At 40.7% G+C, this 18,309-nt stretch overlaps 1 protein-coding gene across 2 annotated transcripts in view; it reads left to right on the top strand.

The window, feature by feature from the left end:
* ANK2 (ankyrin 2) overlaps positions 1–18,309 on the top strand; it is a 275,430-nt gene that overhangs the window by 21,528 nt on the left and 235,593 nt on the right. The gene's annotated exons all lie outside the window — the stretch shown is intronic.

Below are 18,309 nucleotides of genomic sequence, written 5' to 3'. Positions count from 1 at the left end.
GGAGCCTAGACTAAGGCCCTTGGGTGTGTCACCTCTTGAAAAGACAGATTGATTTAACCTTTGCTTTTGTTCCCACCTTCCTATCTTTTTGTACAGGTGAGGAAAAAAGGTGATACCAGAGATGTTAATTAATCTTTCCCGTTTTAGTCTTAGTTATGTTCCTCTATTTTTGTTTTTGTTAGGGTGTTGAGGAGGGACAATCCATCCTAAGAACATGCTTCAGCAGCCATGAGTCACTGTACATGGATGGGGTCGTGTCTGTGAAATTCCCCTGTTGCTGTTTGCTTTCCTCATTTTTCTGCAAAGCGGGCTTGAGCTTTGAGGAGGTGTTACTGGAGAGTAGGATGTTGTAGCTGCTGGAAAATGCGTGTGTGAATCTGTTGCACTTTTCACTCCAAAACCTTTCATTTTTTTTTGGTAGCACAAGATGGGAGAGTGGGCTGGTGTGGAAGAGCAAGGAAACAATTTTAATAAGTTCTTCTGCCATTCTGTTTGACTTTGGTGCATTGTGCATTGATGTTATTTCCAGGGTCTGTGCTTACAGAAGGGCAGAGCTGTGCAGAGGCTGGCACTGGAGGCTGGTTGTTGTTGAGTTAAAGGCTAAGCTAGTACTGGTACTAGTCAGGTTAGCACTGGTATTCCAGGGCTTTACCTGGTGGCCGCTGTGATTGATAAAAAGCACTCTGCTGACCTGGATAGATTTTTGGATCAGCTTCCCAACTGCCCATCTGCATAATTAGGGACTCTGGATTTCAGGAGGCTCTCCCATTCCTAAAATTGTTTCTAAATGTTGACATATAAAGTTCAAGCCTTACCTTTCTCTTATTTTGCTAAAACCCCGTAACAAGCTAAGTATGGTTCTATTATAAATCTGGTTTAGGGTTTTGCCAGATTATTTGGTTGGCTTGCATCATTCTGCCTACCATGGCAAACTGTGAGTATTTCAGTGGTCTGCACACAATCCTTGACTTGTCTTTTCATTCTGTGCACTAAGCTACACTGTTATGGTCAATAAATTATCACTTCCAATGCTTCTTGGGTGTTCTCAGAGTAATTAGACCCCTCCTGGCCCTGTTACATTTGTACCTCTGAGGAAATAAGAAAAGCCTCTTGTTACTGGTGATGTCCTCTCCCATGGAGTGATTTACTCTGGTACCTATGTGGCCCTGTGGACTGTAATGAATGGGTTGAAAGAGCTGAAAGCAGAATTCTGGGTGATTTTCCTGTCGTGCTCTCCAACAGCTTAAATCAGGGGTGGCTTCACTGTAATTTGTAGTCTTGTGGATCCAAGGCTGGAGTCATGTTAATCCATTTCGGAAGCAGTGGGAGGAGAGCCAGTTCCCAACGCTCTCTGAATCGCTTTTTGGGGAAGGTTCTGAATGTAAATCATGACAAGTCCATGACTGGAAAAGAAAAATGTGGCTGTCAGACCATAATGCTTTGGAGGAATAAATTCCATTTAAAGTTGAGTAAATTTTGTGTTCATGGGTAGCTCTAGTCTTGCACTGCTCTGCGAGCTCTGTATTTGGGTCTCTTTAATTGGTGTCACTCGGGCATAGAGCACAAGCAGATATCTCGTATAGTAAACAAAGCAGCAGATTTAAGTTAATGCTAATGTGTTTGCAGGCTGAGCCAAAAGCTTTTCAGGGTTATTATAACGTGCTGGGCATACAGCCCATCGATCTAAGTGTCTGGAGGAGACAAAAGTTATGGATTGACTCATTGTATGAATCAGCTCATCTGAAAGTCAGATTCTGCTATTTGTTGCCATCAGTAATTTAGTCGTATTAAGTACGGCTGAGGACGGGTGGCAGTGTGGCCAGAATATTGAGATGGGATTTCAGAGATCCCAGGAGAGCCATTCCCTGCTTTGCCTCCACAGATTTCCTGTGTGACCTGGGGCAAGTCATTAAATGTTTCAGTAGAGTAGGGTAGTTGGTACCTCCTGCTTTTTCACAGGCCGTGTGAAGATTATTGGGTTAGATCCATATGTGAGGGGATCATATAAATCAAAATACAATATCTAGCAGCACATCTGAACAGTGTGTGCCTCGTACATAACTACACAATACCTGGGTCTGTAAGCCAAGCCTGTGTATGTGCTTCATACTATAATATACGTACATGCCTATGTTTTAATTTTGGCAATAAATCCTGTGGGGCAACTATGAGAAAAGCCTTTGTTCATTATCAATTCCAACCTAGTGTTCTGAGACTGTTCCAGTTGTTAAATGCAACATTGAAGTTCGTTGTGTACTGACAATGACAAGATAATGCAGGCTCTGATGAGGACTTAAATGTGTAATTCCCATGTGTTAGGGATAATGGCATGGAAACCTCTCCTCTGGCAACTGCTGCTGATTGCAATCCAAAATCATTTGTGTATTTAACTTTGGAAGATTTAACTCCTGAAAGTAGCTCAGTCCCATTCATTGGGAATGCTAGGCCAAGTGTAAAGAGTCTGGGCATCTTAAATTATGTTAACTCTGATCCTTCAAATTAACACATATATACAAACTTAGATTTTAAGCTTCACAACCTCAGCCCTTCCTTAGAATAAACCAACAAGATACTGGGATTTTTGGGACACCTGTCTTCTTGGAAGCCAAATATTTGTGTTCCATGAACAACTTCATCAAGGCTGGTTTAGCTACACAGGACAAAGTTCTTAAACTCTGGTACAGCAGCTTTGTGTTAGCCATCCTAAATGGATGGTGATGTATAGCAACTGGTCAGAGGCTGCTAAAGGTGTTTTTTCATATTATGTAACAGTTATAAATTAGGGTTTTACAATCATAAACAATGCATACTGGTCATGTAAATATGTTTCCTTGTGTTTTTATTTTATCCATTGCTTTTCAGCATGTATTCCCACTTTGTCACAAAGCTCAGCCTTGTTGGCTATGGGCTGCTGTGGAGGGAAACCTTCCACTTGGAGTGGGCATTTTGAGCAGGAGGTGGGATGGATGTGGGTCTGTCTGAGTGCCAGGCCCCCAAAAGACCCAAGGGGTGTGCACTGTTGAGGCTCCCCCAGCTTCCTCAGCAGCACCAGCTCTTTGGTGTTTTCCCCTTGTGACAGGCATGAGCTGTGTCTCCCTTCAGATGAGTCTGCTGTCACCATTGTTCAGAATGAGTTTATTTTTTGATAGGTCCTGTTTGGAAGAATGTCAGAAATGCATGTTTGATTCTCCATTTTTTTCTTGGCTAAGTTTCCAGCTCCATGTTTTTCTTGGTTAAGTTTCTAGCAGAACACCGGTTCCACCTCCAGACACATATTTTGCCTTCTCACACCCCCCAGCATCTCTTCTGCATCCCCTCTACAACGTTTGCAGTGAAAGTGGATGCTGGAACTTGTCACTTGACCACCTTCCTGTGCTGTTGCTTGGCTTTCATCTGGGCCCACGGGTTAAATTCCAAAGACTCTCATATAATTTGCTTCAATTTAGGCTGAGGAAGTCTTTTCTTATTAAATGATTGGCCTGAAAATGATTTCCAAGTTGCTTCTAAAACTTAATTTCAATGTCTTTTAGAATATCTTCATCCTCCCCCACTCTTTTGTTTTTTCCTGAAAGAGACTTTCATTTTAATTTTTCCCCAACTTTGTAACAAGGTTTGGAGACAAGAAGCAAATGAATTATAAAAATACCTATTTATATTTAAGAAATATATGCATACACATGTACATACATTAGTAAAATAGAAAATTTGACTCACCACCTCTTAGCTCACTCTAAAAATTCCTTTTGGAAAGTAAGGGAGGGAGAACTTGTTAAAACAAGCAAGTACATCATTATTTAAAAAAAAGGTAGTTAATCAAAAATGTTTTCTACAATGTTCCAGAGTCTTGAAAACTGTTTATCAAGATGACTATTTTGAATGTAAAGCCATTTTTCATATGCTAAGCAAAAAATAATGATCCCTCGGGTTTATTTTTACTTACAGTGCACTGATTCACCACTCACTGTTAACAATAGTTGAACTCTATTGGGATTTTTATTTTGTGGCTCAGCACAGTTTTGAGGCTGTAGCAGTCCTACAGCTGTGTTCCAGTTCCTGAGCTCATAGATGGCAGCATATGTTTTTTACTTGTGTAAAAAAGTAGGTATATTCCCATCTGCTATTTGAAGCTGTGGAGAGAATACCTAATGCTGTTTCTTTGTTTTTTCTGAGAAAAGATGTAGGGCAGTGGTGAGATTTTAGCACGTGCAGGTGACTTAAATCAGTTGTGGCTTCACAGTTATAATCTACCTAGAGGCAAATTACAAAACTAGCTGCAAAGGAATTTTACATATTGCACCTTGTACAGAAAGTGTGGTTCTTAGCATGGTTTTGATTTTAAACAGGAAGAACCTATTTATAAGACCTTCAATTTCTATTTATGTCTTGAACAGAAAGTTGATGACTACTAGAAATAAGTATTTTTCAATTTTTAACAAGATTAATTGATTCAGGAGTTTGTTTGTAAGCAGAGAAATCAATGTTATGCTTTGAGCTGAAGCAAACGTGTCATCATGGGCTCTTTTGATTTCTCAGTCATTTTAAATAGTGACGATGACTGAAAATCCTAATTGTGGGCAGTTAAGAGAGAGCCCTGAGCAGCAGAGCAGCGGGGCTCATTTCACACCACACTTTGCTTTGTGGATGTGATGTTGAGAAACACAAAACCATGCAGCCTCTTGCCTGCCTCTGTGGAATTCTCAGCCGTGCTGAATGCTCCACGTGCTTCCGCCCTGTCACCTGGGGGAGTGAAGGGTGCGGGGTGGAACTGCTGAGGCCGCGCTGCAGGGACCGGGCTCGGGTGAACATCTGGAAAGGAAGGTGGCACTGAGGATGCATTCCATAGTGCTCCTCAGATTTCATCAGCATGCTGCTCTTATTCAGAGTGACAACAGAAGTCTTTATAAATGCAATTAAACCCATTAATCCAAGTTTTCTTGGTGAGGTTTGTTTCAGTGAGGCATCTTCCTTGCCTCTTCCCCTGCTGTAGGTGCTCACCACTCCCAGGTGTCACACACTCATTGGCCTCCTACAGCTGGCACATCAGGTTCTTGACTAGATATTATTCAGGAAGATAAAGCATTTCAGGTCTGTCTTTTCTTACATAAAATAGGTTTTGAACAATTGATTGAAAGGCAATAGGTGGAGTGCACACATGGATGAAACAAAATTATTATGTATTATAGAAGAAATTATTGGTTTAATTTTGAAAAAAGAGGGATTTTTTTCCTGGGAGATGAGCAGTGTTCAGCTGTCAGTGTTCCGTAATAATATTGGGTAATTGTGTACAAGCACTTAAAAGGTTTCTATTTCTAATCTCTGAAATGACTCACTGATAGTACGGAGCTGCAGGTACTGGAATTCCTATGATACAGTGTGTTCCACTGCAGGAGATGGCTCCATTTGTCCCAAGGCAAATTAAAATATCCCATCTTCTTTCTGCTGTGATTTCTCTGCAGTGCTGTAACTGTGAGGGAAAGTATAATGGGGGATCCCCTCTTAAATTACCTTCAAGCCTCCTGCTGTCAGCCCAGCACAAAGCACATCGACTAAGGGGGGCTGAGGGGTGTCCAGCAGAGAAGTGTGTGCAAGCCAGGAATGGCTTTCAGGGCCTTCCTGCTGTTCCTTGCCTCTTTTTGCTATCCCAAGAGAATGGTCACGGTGTAGCAAGTAAAAATATTTTTGACACCATTGAATTTCACAGACCTTATCTATTGTTTGTGGGGAGTTTTTGCACTGCCAATTAACACAAGGAATTATATTGGCTGTGAAAGTGTTATTGGAGGATAAAGCAGGGAAAAGGTGATGGGCACTTGTGCCCCCTCTGTCTGATGGAAGATGTGCAAAGAAGGGTGGTGAACCTTCCTGTGTCAGATTAGTGACTGCACCAACCCTCTGCTCTAATGGTGGCCACAGCACTTTGCACTCAATGCAGTTGTTTGAAAATTGTCTGTTTCCAATAGCTGTCTGGATTTAAAAGGAACTTTTTGAAATCCAGGATGAAATGCGAGGTAAACATCTTAGCCATGATTCTCTTGACCTCCATCTATTTTCTGGAAGCTGAACTTGATTATGTCTGTGTACAGTTGCTGTCTAAAGCGTTTTAGTACCTGGCCAGCCCCCTGTTTGTTGTCCTGTGGCTGGAAACCTCTCATCTTATTGTCCTGTTCCTTGCGCCTTGGTTGCTGCTGCATCACCAGAAGGATGGATGCAAGTTTTTACGTGCCATGTATCCACCAGATTGGGTTGCTTTTTTTGTAATCATGTAGTTAGGTAGTTTGACTGGTTGTCTAAAGCCAGAGTTTAATTTTGCTTTGCTTTTATTTAAAGGCAAAAGTACATTTGGATGGTTTGGTTATAAAATCCTGTGGAAAAAAGTGTAGAAACATCTTAAAACTGACTTCAAGAATTACTGAATTGTAAAGCAGCTGGATCATAGGTGACATGAGTTTTCTGACTATTTATAGGATGGTCAGCAGAGAGAGGGAAGGGATGGCAAACCTGTTCTGTGAGAGTTTTCAAGGTTTCAAAATTAGGTTTATTTTGTTTTCACTTCTTGCTGGTAACTCAGCACTAAGGTCTGTGCTTGGGAGTGTGTTTGCTCTTACCCCTTAAGGAGTTTAAATACAGTGTCTCTACTTAATTCTCAAAATGGAGACATAGATTTAGATACATTTGTGTGTATATGAAGATAACAGACAAATATCAATTAAAAAATTATATGGGGGAAAAAAACCTTATCAAATGATTCTGGAATCACCTCTCTCTTCAAGTGTTCATGGCCACTACCCTCACGTGACCTACTTTTTGGAAATCACAGCATTATTCTGTGCGCAGCCTGTGAGATACAGCCAAACATTAGTTTGTGTTGTGCATACAATGAATATTGATAAAAAATTGCCTTGTATTAAAAAATGTAATGGTGTTGTGGTGACCTTCCCTTTTGAGGAAATGAAAGGGAGAAAATCTGAATATAATAGGGAATGATACAGTGCTATCAGTCCATCTTCTGAGATTGTCCCTGGTCTGAGTGACAGGCAGTAATTGATGTGCTCTTGTTGCTTTGTCACCTCAGCTTATCTTCGTTCTAATTATTGCCACCTGCCTGCTCTGACTGAGCATTTGGTGTGGGTGTTGGGATGGCTCCTGAAGGCCGTGCAGGCTTCATGGCATGAAATACCCTGCCATGGATGAGAAGGACCTGCAGAATTCTGAGTTACTATGGAATATCTGAGCTCTGCAGTGTAAGTCAATATATGGATGTGCTGCAAACTATTTAGGGCATAACCATTGAAAATGTGTTTTTGATCATAATGCTGTGGTCACTTTGGCAGAGAATGCTCTATTCCCTGAAGACCTGAACTGTAATATTTTCCAGGTCCTTTAATATTTCATTTTAGCCAAGATCTAATTGAAAGTAATTTGAAAATGTTTCTGCTAAAAATTAGAATTACTTCTGTAAAACTGAGTCTAGTATTGTGATTGAATTGCTGCCTGGATTTGATCATTGATGTAATTAGTGCCCAACACAAGCAGTACCAAATAGAAGGTGTGAAATTGTAACATTTTTTTTTGTTTCTTTGTTTTTGTTAGTTGATTTTAGTTAAAAACCAAAACACTGCAACACAGCATTGGAGTTTACATGTGATAAACAGAATTTGCTTTTGTTAGTTGAATTACTGGCAAATAACAGTAATTTCTTACATTTTCACAGCATCATCTGCTGTTAATTTACATCCTGATATTTCATGTCCATGTTAATTTAATGCTAATGAGCATGTTGGTAATGATGGCTGTGGCACAGCATATTCAAGTGCTTTATTCTAACCACAGTGTTCAGTTTCTGAAAAGAATCAGTTTTCTGTGCTTAATTCCACCCCTCTATTTGGGTGCTTGTCATTTGCCTTTTTACCCATTTTAGGACTACAAAATGTAAGAATATCCTTTATATAGGCAACTTTTTAGTCTTTTCTGAGAACAAAGGAAAGCAAATATCAGTGTTCTGCATTAGCTAAAAGATTTTAGCTCCTGTTTTTGGTATTTCTTCAGGCAGAATTAGCATAGGAACCACTGAAGTCTGGAATCCCACCCACGTGATGCAAAGATTTTGCTACTCACTGACAAAGTTTTTTGAAGGGGCAATATGTTTGCAAGGCATTTTGTAAATTAATATATTAGTTTCTATATATGCTAAGCTGCTGTTACAACTTTTGGTTTTTTTTGACGTAACTTTTGTTTTCAAGTGCTTGTTCTCTGGCCCACTGTACGCCCGGCTACTGGAATTATAGATATTTACAACCTTCTGTGGCAATAGGAAAAGTTGTTTTAAACTAAGTATAAAAACAGGTGATTTTTTTTCAATATTCAGGGTTGTTTGTGTGTTAACAACCAACACTGACTGCACTGATTGCTTCAACATCAGGGAAAGCACTTGCACCTGCCTTGCCTTTGGTGCCCCAGCTGTTTATGGCCCCAAATTCCTTAAGTCAGTCTGACCCACCATAGTGCTCTACCTCAGTTGCATCTCCAGAAGCTTTAAAAGGCCTCTCAAAAAACCAAAAAGGCAGAAAAATGGGAAGTTGAAAGGGAAGACAGGTATTCTGCAGAAGTGATGTAGCTGTTTTTCTTCAACACGTTGGTGGTCCCATGTTTGTAGAGCTTTTGTGGTCAATTTTAGCATCTTAAAATACTCACTTGTGCTGTGAGAATCAGGTAAAGTGTTTTCAATTAATTACTCCCAACCTACTACTCTACCCTGGGAGACTCTTTCATAGACCAATGAAATATTCAGAATTGCTCAAAAGATTGAGACATGCAGTTACTACTCATGTAAATGGGAGCTGTGTGGGCTCCCTAATCACTTAAGTACCTTTGAAAAAAACTCATCCTTGATGTTTTTATTTCTCTGCTGTAGCCAGTGTTTATAGTCTGCTTTGAACAAGATAAAAAGTTCCTTTTCACTGTACTGAGAGCATATCTGAGAGTGTAGAATTGCCATTTTGAATTAACAGTAACATTATGAAAATGTTCTCTATTTTTTAAAATCAGCATGAAATATTCATCTAAACTGTCAATAAACATTTAAAGGTGATGTGAAATTTTCATGCATTTTAAAGGGTAAAATTAATTAAAACATTGTAAGGACTAAAACGTTGTACCGAATAGAAGAGTTTATTAACATCTGTTAAATTCAGATTTTAGGTACTTGATTTAATTTAGTGAAAAAAGCAGGAAAACAGGGGGACTTCTTATTAACCCTTTGATTTCTGTAACCTGGGATTGGGACATTGGTTTAAGATGCAGAAGACCCAGAATTGCTGTGATCTTTTGGGATAGAATGGAAACTCTTTGTGGTCATTCTGTCAGGACTCTCTTCTTGAACTAAGGTCTCCTATTTTGGTGCCTTGTGTCCTTAGGACACACAAATACTTGTGATCTTTGCATGTATTAAAATTATCCTGTATGTTTTCTGCTTTTATTGCCTGCTGGAATCAATCACCTTTTGGGCCTCAGAATGAGGGAGGCGCTCAGGACTTGGGGATGAAACTCCTATAAGATTTCGGAGTATCAAGAGTTATTAAACAAAGAGCAATTGTTCATTTTAAATTAAAATTAATGTTGTGTTTAAGAAAAGGAATTTAAAGAAAGATGTCTGATATGACAGACATAGTCATTCGTGGTTTTTTTTTAGATTGGAGAAAGATGAGATTTGATTATTTAGGTGGGTTTTGGTGCCAATACAGATCAGAAATTTAAATTGTGAAACTCTATGGAAAACAGCTGTACTTCAAAGTCCCAGCTGTTTCCACAGTGCTGAAAAAAATATGTAAAGAGAACTGAAAAATAAATATTGGGAAAATGGGGGATGTGTTGTAGAGGAATATCCTCCATTCTCATTTTTTTATAGCGGCTCCGAAATTGTGTTCTCAGTTGGGTTTTTTTCTGCACTGTTAGTGTAAGAGGAGATTCTTTTAGACTTATTCTGCATAGGTGCTTGAAAGATTTTGAAAGTGTGAAGTAAATAGTGTATTTTTGGGAGGGGGGAGTGGAAAATAAACATTGAATGCAAGTGAGTTTGGAGGTGTGCATGCCTCGGTCAGGTCGGTTGGTGCAGCTGGTGACTTAGGTGGAACTGCTCCTCGTTTCTGTTTTTCAAGGGAAATAAAATACTGCAGCTTTATTCCTTCTGGGGTTTATTTGGCACAGTGCTGTTCATACTTCCTGGCCTCCTTTGCTCCTTGCTTGCCATCTTTGCTTTCAGTCTCCCCTCACATCACTTTCCACTGAGAATCCCCAGGGTCTGGCCCTGGGATTTTGGCTTCCATTCAGAAGAGGTTTCTGAAATTCTACAAAGCCTGACCTGACTGCAAATATTTATATTAGGGACAGGAGGAAAATAAAATTCTTCCTATATGCAAAGGAGACATGTGGTTGCAGTTGTAAGTACCTTACTGAGCAAAGTCCTGCTCTCATGGATTCTCCTATCCCATATCTCAGTTCATGTCTTGCTGGAATATGTTTAGAGGGGAGCCTACTGCATTTTTGGGTATCGATGCCAATTTACTATTAACATCTGGAGGAAATTCAGCTTTCAACTTCAGTTCTCCCCATTAAGCTGGCTACTATTATCTTCTAGAAAAAAAAGCACTTTAGAAACTTCAAAGTGGTTAATAATGTAAGATTTTTATAAAATTTTATCGAGTTGAAAGAGGCTTACAAATGACTATTGTTTAGTACTGCAGCAGAAGTGAAGTCTACTGTTCAAATACCAGTTCAGGCAACTGAGCCATGATAAGTCATCTCAGTTAAAATGGTTTGTGTTAATTTTCTGCATGTTATGTGAAAATTCATAGTGCTAATTTTATTGACTAGTTATTATTTCTATGTCTTAATATTCAAATAAAGCATCACATTTAATGTAGAGAAACATTAGTGCAAGCCAACAGAGAAACTTTGTTTAAATTTTTGTTATAATGTACATTGTTGTTGTTGCAAGGGTAAAAATAAGTGGGAAATTTGTCTGCTTTTCAGTCTGAAAGCCTTGAAATAAATCAGAATTATGATTATCATACTTTGGTGAGTATCCTGAATGCATGTTGTGGTTGATGTGCTCTGCTCATTACTGAGAGTGCTGCTTAATGCAAACTGCACAGCCAGGAGCAGAGGGGGCAGCAGGGGCTGCTTCCGCTGACAGGACAGCGTTTGCTGAGCAGTGCTGGGAGGTTTCACCTGCTTTGGCAGGAGATTTCCAGTGGCAGCAGGATCACACCCTTCAGCCCTGTGCTGCTGATCCCCTGACTCACCTGCTGCACAGCTGAAATCAGAGATGTGCCACTGCACGCCCAAAGCACAGCAGGTGTTTGCCTTGGATGCAAGTCAAGCATGGATGCAGGGTCACATGAGAATACAGGCATCTGTTTTCAACTTCTTTGAAGTTACATTAAAATTATCAGCTCTTCGGTGTTTTTCTGTCTATCCAGGATACATAAAATGACAAAGCATTTCTGAGGCAGTTCTGATATCTCTTAAAATTCAGTATCTCCAGCTGGAAATCAAGAATAAGCATGTAAGAGTTGCTGAGCCTGTTGCATTATAAATGTGAGCACTGTTTTGGTGGACCAGGGTTTAGAAGCAGGACAGTCTGCAGGTGCAGTGAGATTGCAGGCACCTGAATGCTGTATCAAGGCTTTATAACAGATTTTTTACACACATGTTTTCCTACAAGTCACTTTTGAGGAGTTGCTTCAGGTGTTGAGGCAGATATCTACTGAAATGAGTTAAGTCTATAAAAATCTGTACATTCACCAGCTCCTGTTGCTGCCTTATCTTTTGGATTAAGGATTTAATAAGTCTAGATGGATGTTGGTGCCTGTAGGTTGTAAATTTTAGCTAACATTTATAGCTACTGTCCTGCATGCAGCCTCATTTAGGAAGTTGAAGGTTATCTTCCCAAGTGGATCAAAATATCCCCCCCTCTCCTGACTCAGCAGAACTTGAGGGCCTGCTGCACTCTGACAAGGGCCTGCTGCACTCTGACAAGGGCCTGCTGCACTCTGACAAGGCCCTGTTGTGTCCCAGTGGCTCTCTAATTAGCAGAAAAAATCTAGTGGGAAATTCCTTTAGCACAATTGGAGTGAGTGTTGGAACACTTCATGCAAGGCTAAGTTCCAATTCATGGATGCACTGCAGGCAGCTCTCCCTCCCTATAGGAATGCCAAGGCCAGGGTGCGCCATGCCAGAGAGCCTGGCTATACCAGCACACCCTGTGTGAAATACAGACACCTCTTCCTCTGACCTCTGGCAGCTGCTCAGGCACATTAAAACTGCCCCTTTAAAATAATGAAGGGAATATCAAGGCAGCATGATTGGTGCTCACTCTCTTGGTAACTCAGAGTATTTCTGTCTGGAAAGCACCAGCATCCTCTTTGCAAGGCTTCATGATGAGACTGTACTAGGGTGCTGTAAATTGGCAAAGCCACGAAGGTGGGGCTGCTGTTTTTGCACTCACTGTTGGAGGTTGGAGATGCTGCAAGCCTCCAAGTTGTTTTTTGCATATATGGCTTCATTCTTTCTCTTCGGAGCTTAAGTTACCTGTGGAAATCTTCTGGAAAGGCTTGATCATTCAAAAGGATAAAAGGAGTATAAAATATTATCTCAGTGGCTATGTAAAATGATGAATACTTTCTTTCTTTTAATGGTTTGTTTTTTATAGGCATTTTTTAGTGTGACATTATCTAGGAGAGGCATGTGCTTTGTAAGACTATTTTCGAGGATTGTCACTGCAGTTTGGGAGCAGTCATCCATTGTAAATAATTTTTTTCAGGTTGATTGCTGAATGTGAACAGATTTTAAGTGATGCCTATTATTCTGGAAATGGCATTATGTAGGGACAGAGCACAGAAGGCACGATCCTCTCTGCTAGTGACTTTAGAAAGATTTACATGGAGATTCACTTTATGTTGTCAAAATTCTCACAGCAGTGCTCTTGGCTGGAAGGACCATCCTGCTGGTCACTCAAGAAGTTATTTTTTGGCTGAACTGCACTGAAAATATTCTCTTGGGTTCATTTTCTTCTCCTCTTGAGATTGTCCCTTGTGCATTCACAAAGATGCACTGCTGCTCCCCACACAGACACCCAGAGAGATAAATCCAGCATTTGTCCTGCGGAATTCTTTCAGCCTGGCACTGACAACGCTCCTGGCCTCATCTGATTAAATCTACTTCCCTGCCATGCAACATGACAAATGCTTGTGGTTCAAGTTGAATGGTAAAGCTTTAGCAAACAGGAAAAACAGTTGTCAGCTGTCACTGTTGTGGGACCAAACGCACTTTGTGCTACAACAAGCAGACAAAAAAGCCTCTGAGCCGTATAGCAGATCAAATGGGAAACCCACTCAGGGTACATCCAGTTCTTTTAAGACACGAGTGTGTTTTTATCAAGACTTGTTTAACAACACAGGGGAGAACATCTGTTAGCAGTTGGCAATAAGGAAAAATACTGTCTTTTGCTCTCAAGAAAGCTTAGACAATGCAAAATTACAGGATGCTTTATCATTTGCAAGATGGGATATTTTGAATTTTGATGCTTTGCTTACAAATGTAGCTTTTGACTTAATTTTTTGCAAAAATAATTAAGTATCTTTAGAGGAAAAGCTGCATTGAGGAGCTTTGAAGAAAGCTGTTTGGTGGCTCTGTTTCAGAAACAAAAATATGAGAGTGAACTGAGGTTGAAAATGACACCTGGGTCTTTGGCATGGTCCTGGCTATTGAGTTTCTTGTGCTCTCTGAGTTTTATTCTACCACTGAGAAATTGGGATATTTCTGAGTCTACACTTCTAAAATTTTATTGTTTTCTTTGAATACATGAAAAAAGGAGTGTAGGATACTAGCTCTTTGTTTTTCTTAAATGACTGTGTAGGAATACATGGCTTTTGAATTGGAGTTTGTTTGGGACTCTTTAATCTGGAATATTATAGGTCAGCCTCAAAACTATGCCCAATTTATGCTTAATCTCAAACCCAATGGGCATCTTATACTTCACACAAAGTGCCATGCCTAGTGCCGTGCATCCTGGCATTTCCTTTTAGGGCTGTTCTTAGTCACTGAATCAGTTTTTAATTAGATACAAGTGAAGTCTGACTGCTAATACAAGCCTCTGTTTTAAAACCAAGTCAAGAAGAAAATACTTTCTCTGTGTGTTTTCCATCCCATTCCCCATTCAGATGTTTCACGTCTGGAAGGTGGAGGGGGAGCAGCCCCATCTTTGAGTTGTGGCCACCAGTCTGAAGTTTGCTTCCAATTGCCATCAGTGCTTCTGCACTATGGCCCTCACCCGTTACACCTCCCCAGACTGTAAGGGAGCTCTCCTTCATCAGGCTTTTCATACTGAACAGGGAAAGTTCATCCAAAGTGGCTTCATCCTCCAACTGTTGTGTGGAGCCTTTCTCAGGGATGTATTTTTATAACACATTAATGGCTCAGTAACTGGTGAGAGGAATGAAAAGCTTAGGCCTGTCAGCTAAAAGGGCACTACAAGTCCTCTTTGGTCCTTAATATAGCAAGGACATCTTAATGGCTGGCATTCCTTCTCAGCTTTGTGACTTTGCATTCTGTTTAGTTTGTGTTACAGCTGTTCAGGAATTGTTACAACTACCAGTTTTGGGGGAATAATGTAACTGAAATATAATAGTTGTTTCTGCTATCACCCCCTCTGCTTTGTGAAGTGCCATCCCTCCCTGCTCCCCTAAAATCTCTTGTCACAGGCCAGGAAGGAACTTGCAAGTCTAGCAAGGCTCAGTAATGAAGACAAAATTTTTTTCCCCCGAGCCACATTTACAATCTGCTTTCTTTTAAAAAAAATTAGATCAGCATCTTAATTTTAATTAAGTAAAAGACTGTTAGCTAAAGCCTCTTGAACACGTAGCATGAAAAATAGGAAGGGCGCCAAGGAGTTATGACTGCTGAGATAAAATTATCTTGCAAGTTGGGGCTCCAGCCGTGTGTCCTTCAGCCCAGTTTCCAGCCCATCTATTGATGTTGGAAGCAGCTTGGCACCCGGTGAATGTCACGGTAAGCCGTCCTGTCACCCTGTTACTTGTGATGCTGGGAGCACGGTCAACAGAGGTTGCCTGTCCTGGGAGAGACACGATAACAAGATCTTCTTGGGTCATGGAGCAAGGAAGCACTGAGGTGTCTCAGAAAATGTGTCAAAACTCATAAGTGCTATAAACTACTTAATCGATAACTGGGAATTGAGTTAGCAGTCATTACTATTAGGAGTTGTTTGAAATGTTCTTACTGTGTATATTTATGGAGGACAATTATCTAATTACTGGCTATTAATGAATATCTGTAGTCTCTAAACCTGCTCAGGGAAGTGAGGGATGTCAAATTGATTGATTGTTCCCTCAGTTCCTTGTCTCTCCTTTCTTTCTTGTTGAGTATCACAGGCCAAACTCTGCATTCTGTATTGTAGGCAAAGAAAAGCCGTGTTGCACTACCTGTTGCTGGATCCTCTCTATGTGGGATTTGTGTTGTGACCTGACAGCCAGCTGCTGCTTCCCCCTCAGCCTGGAAGCCAGCCTATGGGAGGGATTGGGGCTGCAGCAGGGCAGCAAGGCAGATAGAGTTTTTTGCTACTATGCATTTTTACTGCCCCATCTTCCATGACAGGATAGCTTTGTGGAGATCTTCCTTTGGTTGTATTTCCATTACTTATTAGCTATCTCCCTTTCCCTAAAGGATTAAATAATTACTTTGCTGCGAACGCCTAGATTGACTTCAGAGGTAGCTTGGATTCAGATATTAGTCTTGCACTTTAGTGCTTTTAAGAAGATTGCTGTAATGGCAGTAAATGAAGCCAAATACAAAATACTGCAGTATAGCTTTATGTAGGTAGTGTGTATATGTATAAAAAGGTACATTGAGTTGCCACTGCACCCTCAAGATTTAACCGGCATTTGCAAGACCATGAATTTGCTGTTAACATAGAACAGCTACAGGAGCACAGTGGATTTAAACTGTTCAAAACCTATTAAAATCTCTTTAGTGGTCCTTAGGCTTAGGAGGAAGAGAGAATAAATTACTGTTTTGACAGAGTTGCTAGTCTTACAAATAGCCCTGATGGCTTCAAAGAGTTTGCAGAAGTGGGCTCTGAAATGTTAAAGCTCCAGTTAGACGTGAGCAGTTTTTGGGAGGATGTTTAAACTGATAATCTTGAGATGCACTTTGGACTTAGAAATCCTGTCACAGTGAAGGGGTCAGTGCTTTAGTGGTTGGGCACACTGGGATTGGCACTGTCCCTGCTGGTATTGCATCTGTGACAGAGCTCTCGCTGCCGTCCAGGGAATGTGCACAAAGGCAGCTTTGTTCCCTTCTCCTTGACCCCAGGGAATCGGTGCATGGCCAGTGTGCCCAGACCATTTGCTGCAGAAGATCAGGAGCTCACTGTGCAGCTCTTGAAGAGCAGGATGCAGGGGCAGCTGGTTTGAAAGTGCTTGAGCACAAAAATACATTAATTTTGTTTAAGTTTTAGGCAATGTATAATGGTCTCAGGATACAAATTGAGATTTATACCAGGTGTGGATTTGAACCACTGCAAATGCTCTAAAAACTGAGCTGTGCTCAGTTAAGTCTCCCTGGCTATGGCTTTGTCTGGAAATATGAGGCAAAGGTTCTGTCAGCTAATGCACCCCTACTCCTATGCATCTGATGCCAATAAGAAAAGTCCTCCATACTGCTCCATCAAGGACCATCCATTCAATCTCTAAATAAAATTACTCTCTCTCCTGGTAGGCTGTTGGTTTGGCTTTCAGCCTGCTCTGGGTTAATGGCTTTTTGAAGTGACTTTTAAAAAGCAGACCACAGTGTTGGCGTCTTGCATGAGGCACTCTACCCAGATGCAAGGGCCTGGCATGGGAATCAAAGAAAGCAGTTATTTGGTGGATGTGGGATGAGCCAAAGCACTTATCAGGCATCAGTGGAAGACAGCAGAACTTGACCAGCCCCTGCTGACTCTTGGAATGAGCACTGTGAAGACAAGGCAACTTCTTCATCTAATTTGGGGGACACAGATCCTGAAGGAAGGATATTTGTCAGCGTTTTGCAGAGCAGATGGCTGTATATTGATTTGGATGGAACTATTTTCATTTCAAGTCTTCTGCAGCAGCAGGAAAAATATGATTTCAGTCTCCTAGCTATATTTATGTCTGTAATTGGTTGTTAATACAATTCTGGTCAGAGTTTGCAGGATCATTTCTTTTGTTAGGCAGAAGGGAGACAGCTTCATCCATTAGTGCTAATCCTATTTCATGGGAAGCTTGATGTTTAAATGTTAGACAGATTTGCTCCCTGATTGACTGTAACTATTGCATCTTTCTCCCCCTCTAAAACTGGGGGATAAGCATGGACAAAGGTGGTGGTATGGCACCTGCTACTGGGTGTTTCTGGAAGGAATTGTTTGGGATGCCAAATGAAGTCTGAACAGCTTTTACTTTGTGGTTCCTGACTCTGTATAGCCTGAGATGCCTTGGGTTGCACAAAATGAAGGCTGTTATGTGGGAGAAATTGAATGGGATTCATTATCTGCCAATGAGTCACCTCTTTTGAAGTCTGTCTGGTCATTGTTTTCATTGATGAAAGAGAAATGTACGTGTCAGTTGAGTGGAAGGCTGTGATCCCATCTAGATTGGCAAAGGACAGCAGAAGGGTGGGTGTTCCTGCTGGTTGATCTTAAGGAATGCCAAGGGGTGCTGGTCTTTATTTTGTCCTTTCTAAAAGCCCCGGGCAAATGGCTCAGTGTAACTCTTGCCAAATGGCAAAACACAAGGGTATTTTTCCTCACAACTAAGTTTTAAATGTAGCACTTGAAGTTTAACATGTACTTGTTGTGGACGACCCTCACAAGTTTTTAAATTCCAAAGCAGGCACTGAAAAAAAGTTAAGTTTTGATTATAACTCAGAATTCCCTGTGGAGGGGGTTTGTGGATAATCATTACAAACCACTGTAGGAAAACTAGCCATGGGAGTGCCTATGATCAACAGAATCAATTTTTCTCTTTAACCATGAAAATTATGCTTCCCCTTAAAAGAAAGGGAGGAAAATGAACCAAACCTGACAACTGGCATGACTCATCAGGTAATTCTAGTCAGATGGCAATTACACTTTGAGTTGTCATTTTAAGGACAAGAATCTATAGTAGCAGACCTTAAACCCAGCTTAGTAACTCCTGTAGCTGAAACACAATGGTATTATATATTCTGAAATGGGTTCATATCCTGGAGAGCTCTGAACTGTAGCTGGAACTTACACTG

The sequence above is a fragment of the Molothrus aeneus genome, chromosome 4 (genome assembly GCF_037042795.1).
Source record: "Molothrus aeneus isolate 106 chromosome 4, BPBGC_Maene_1.0, whole genome shotgun sequence".
Lineage (NCBI taxonomy): Eukaryota > Metazoa > Chordata > Aves > Passeriformes > Icteridae > Molothrus > Molothrus aeneus.
This window is presented reverse-complemented; position numbering and strand designations above follow the sequence as displayed.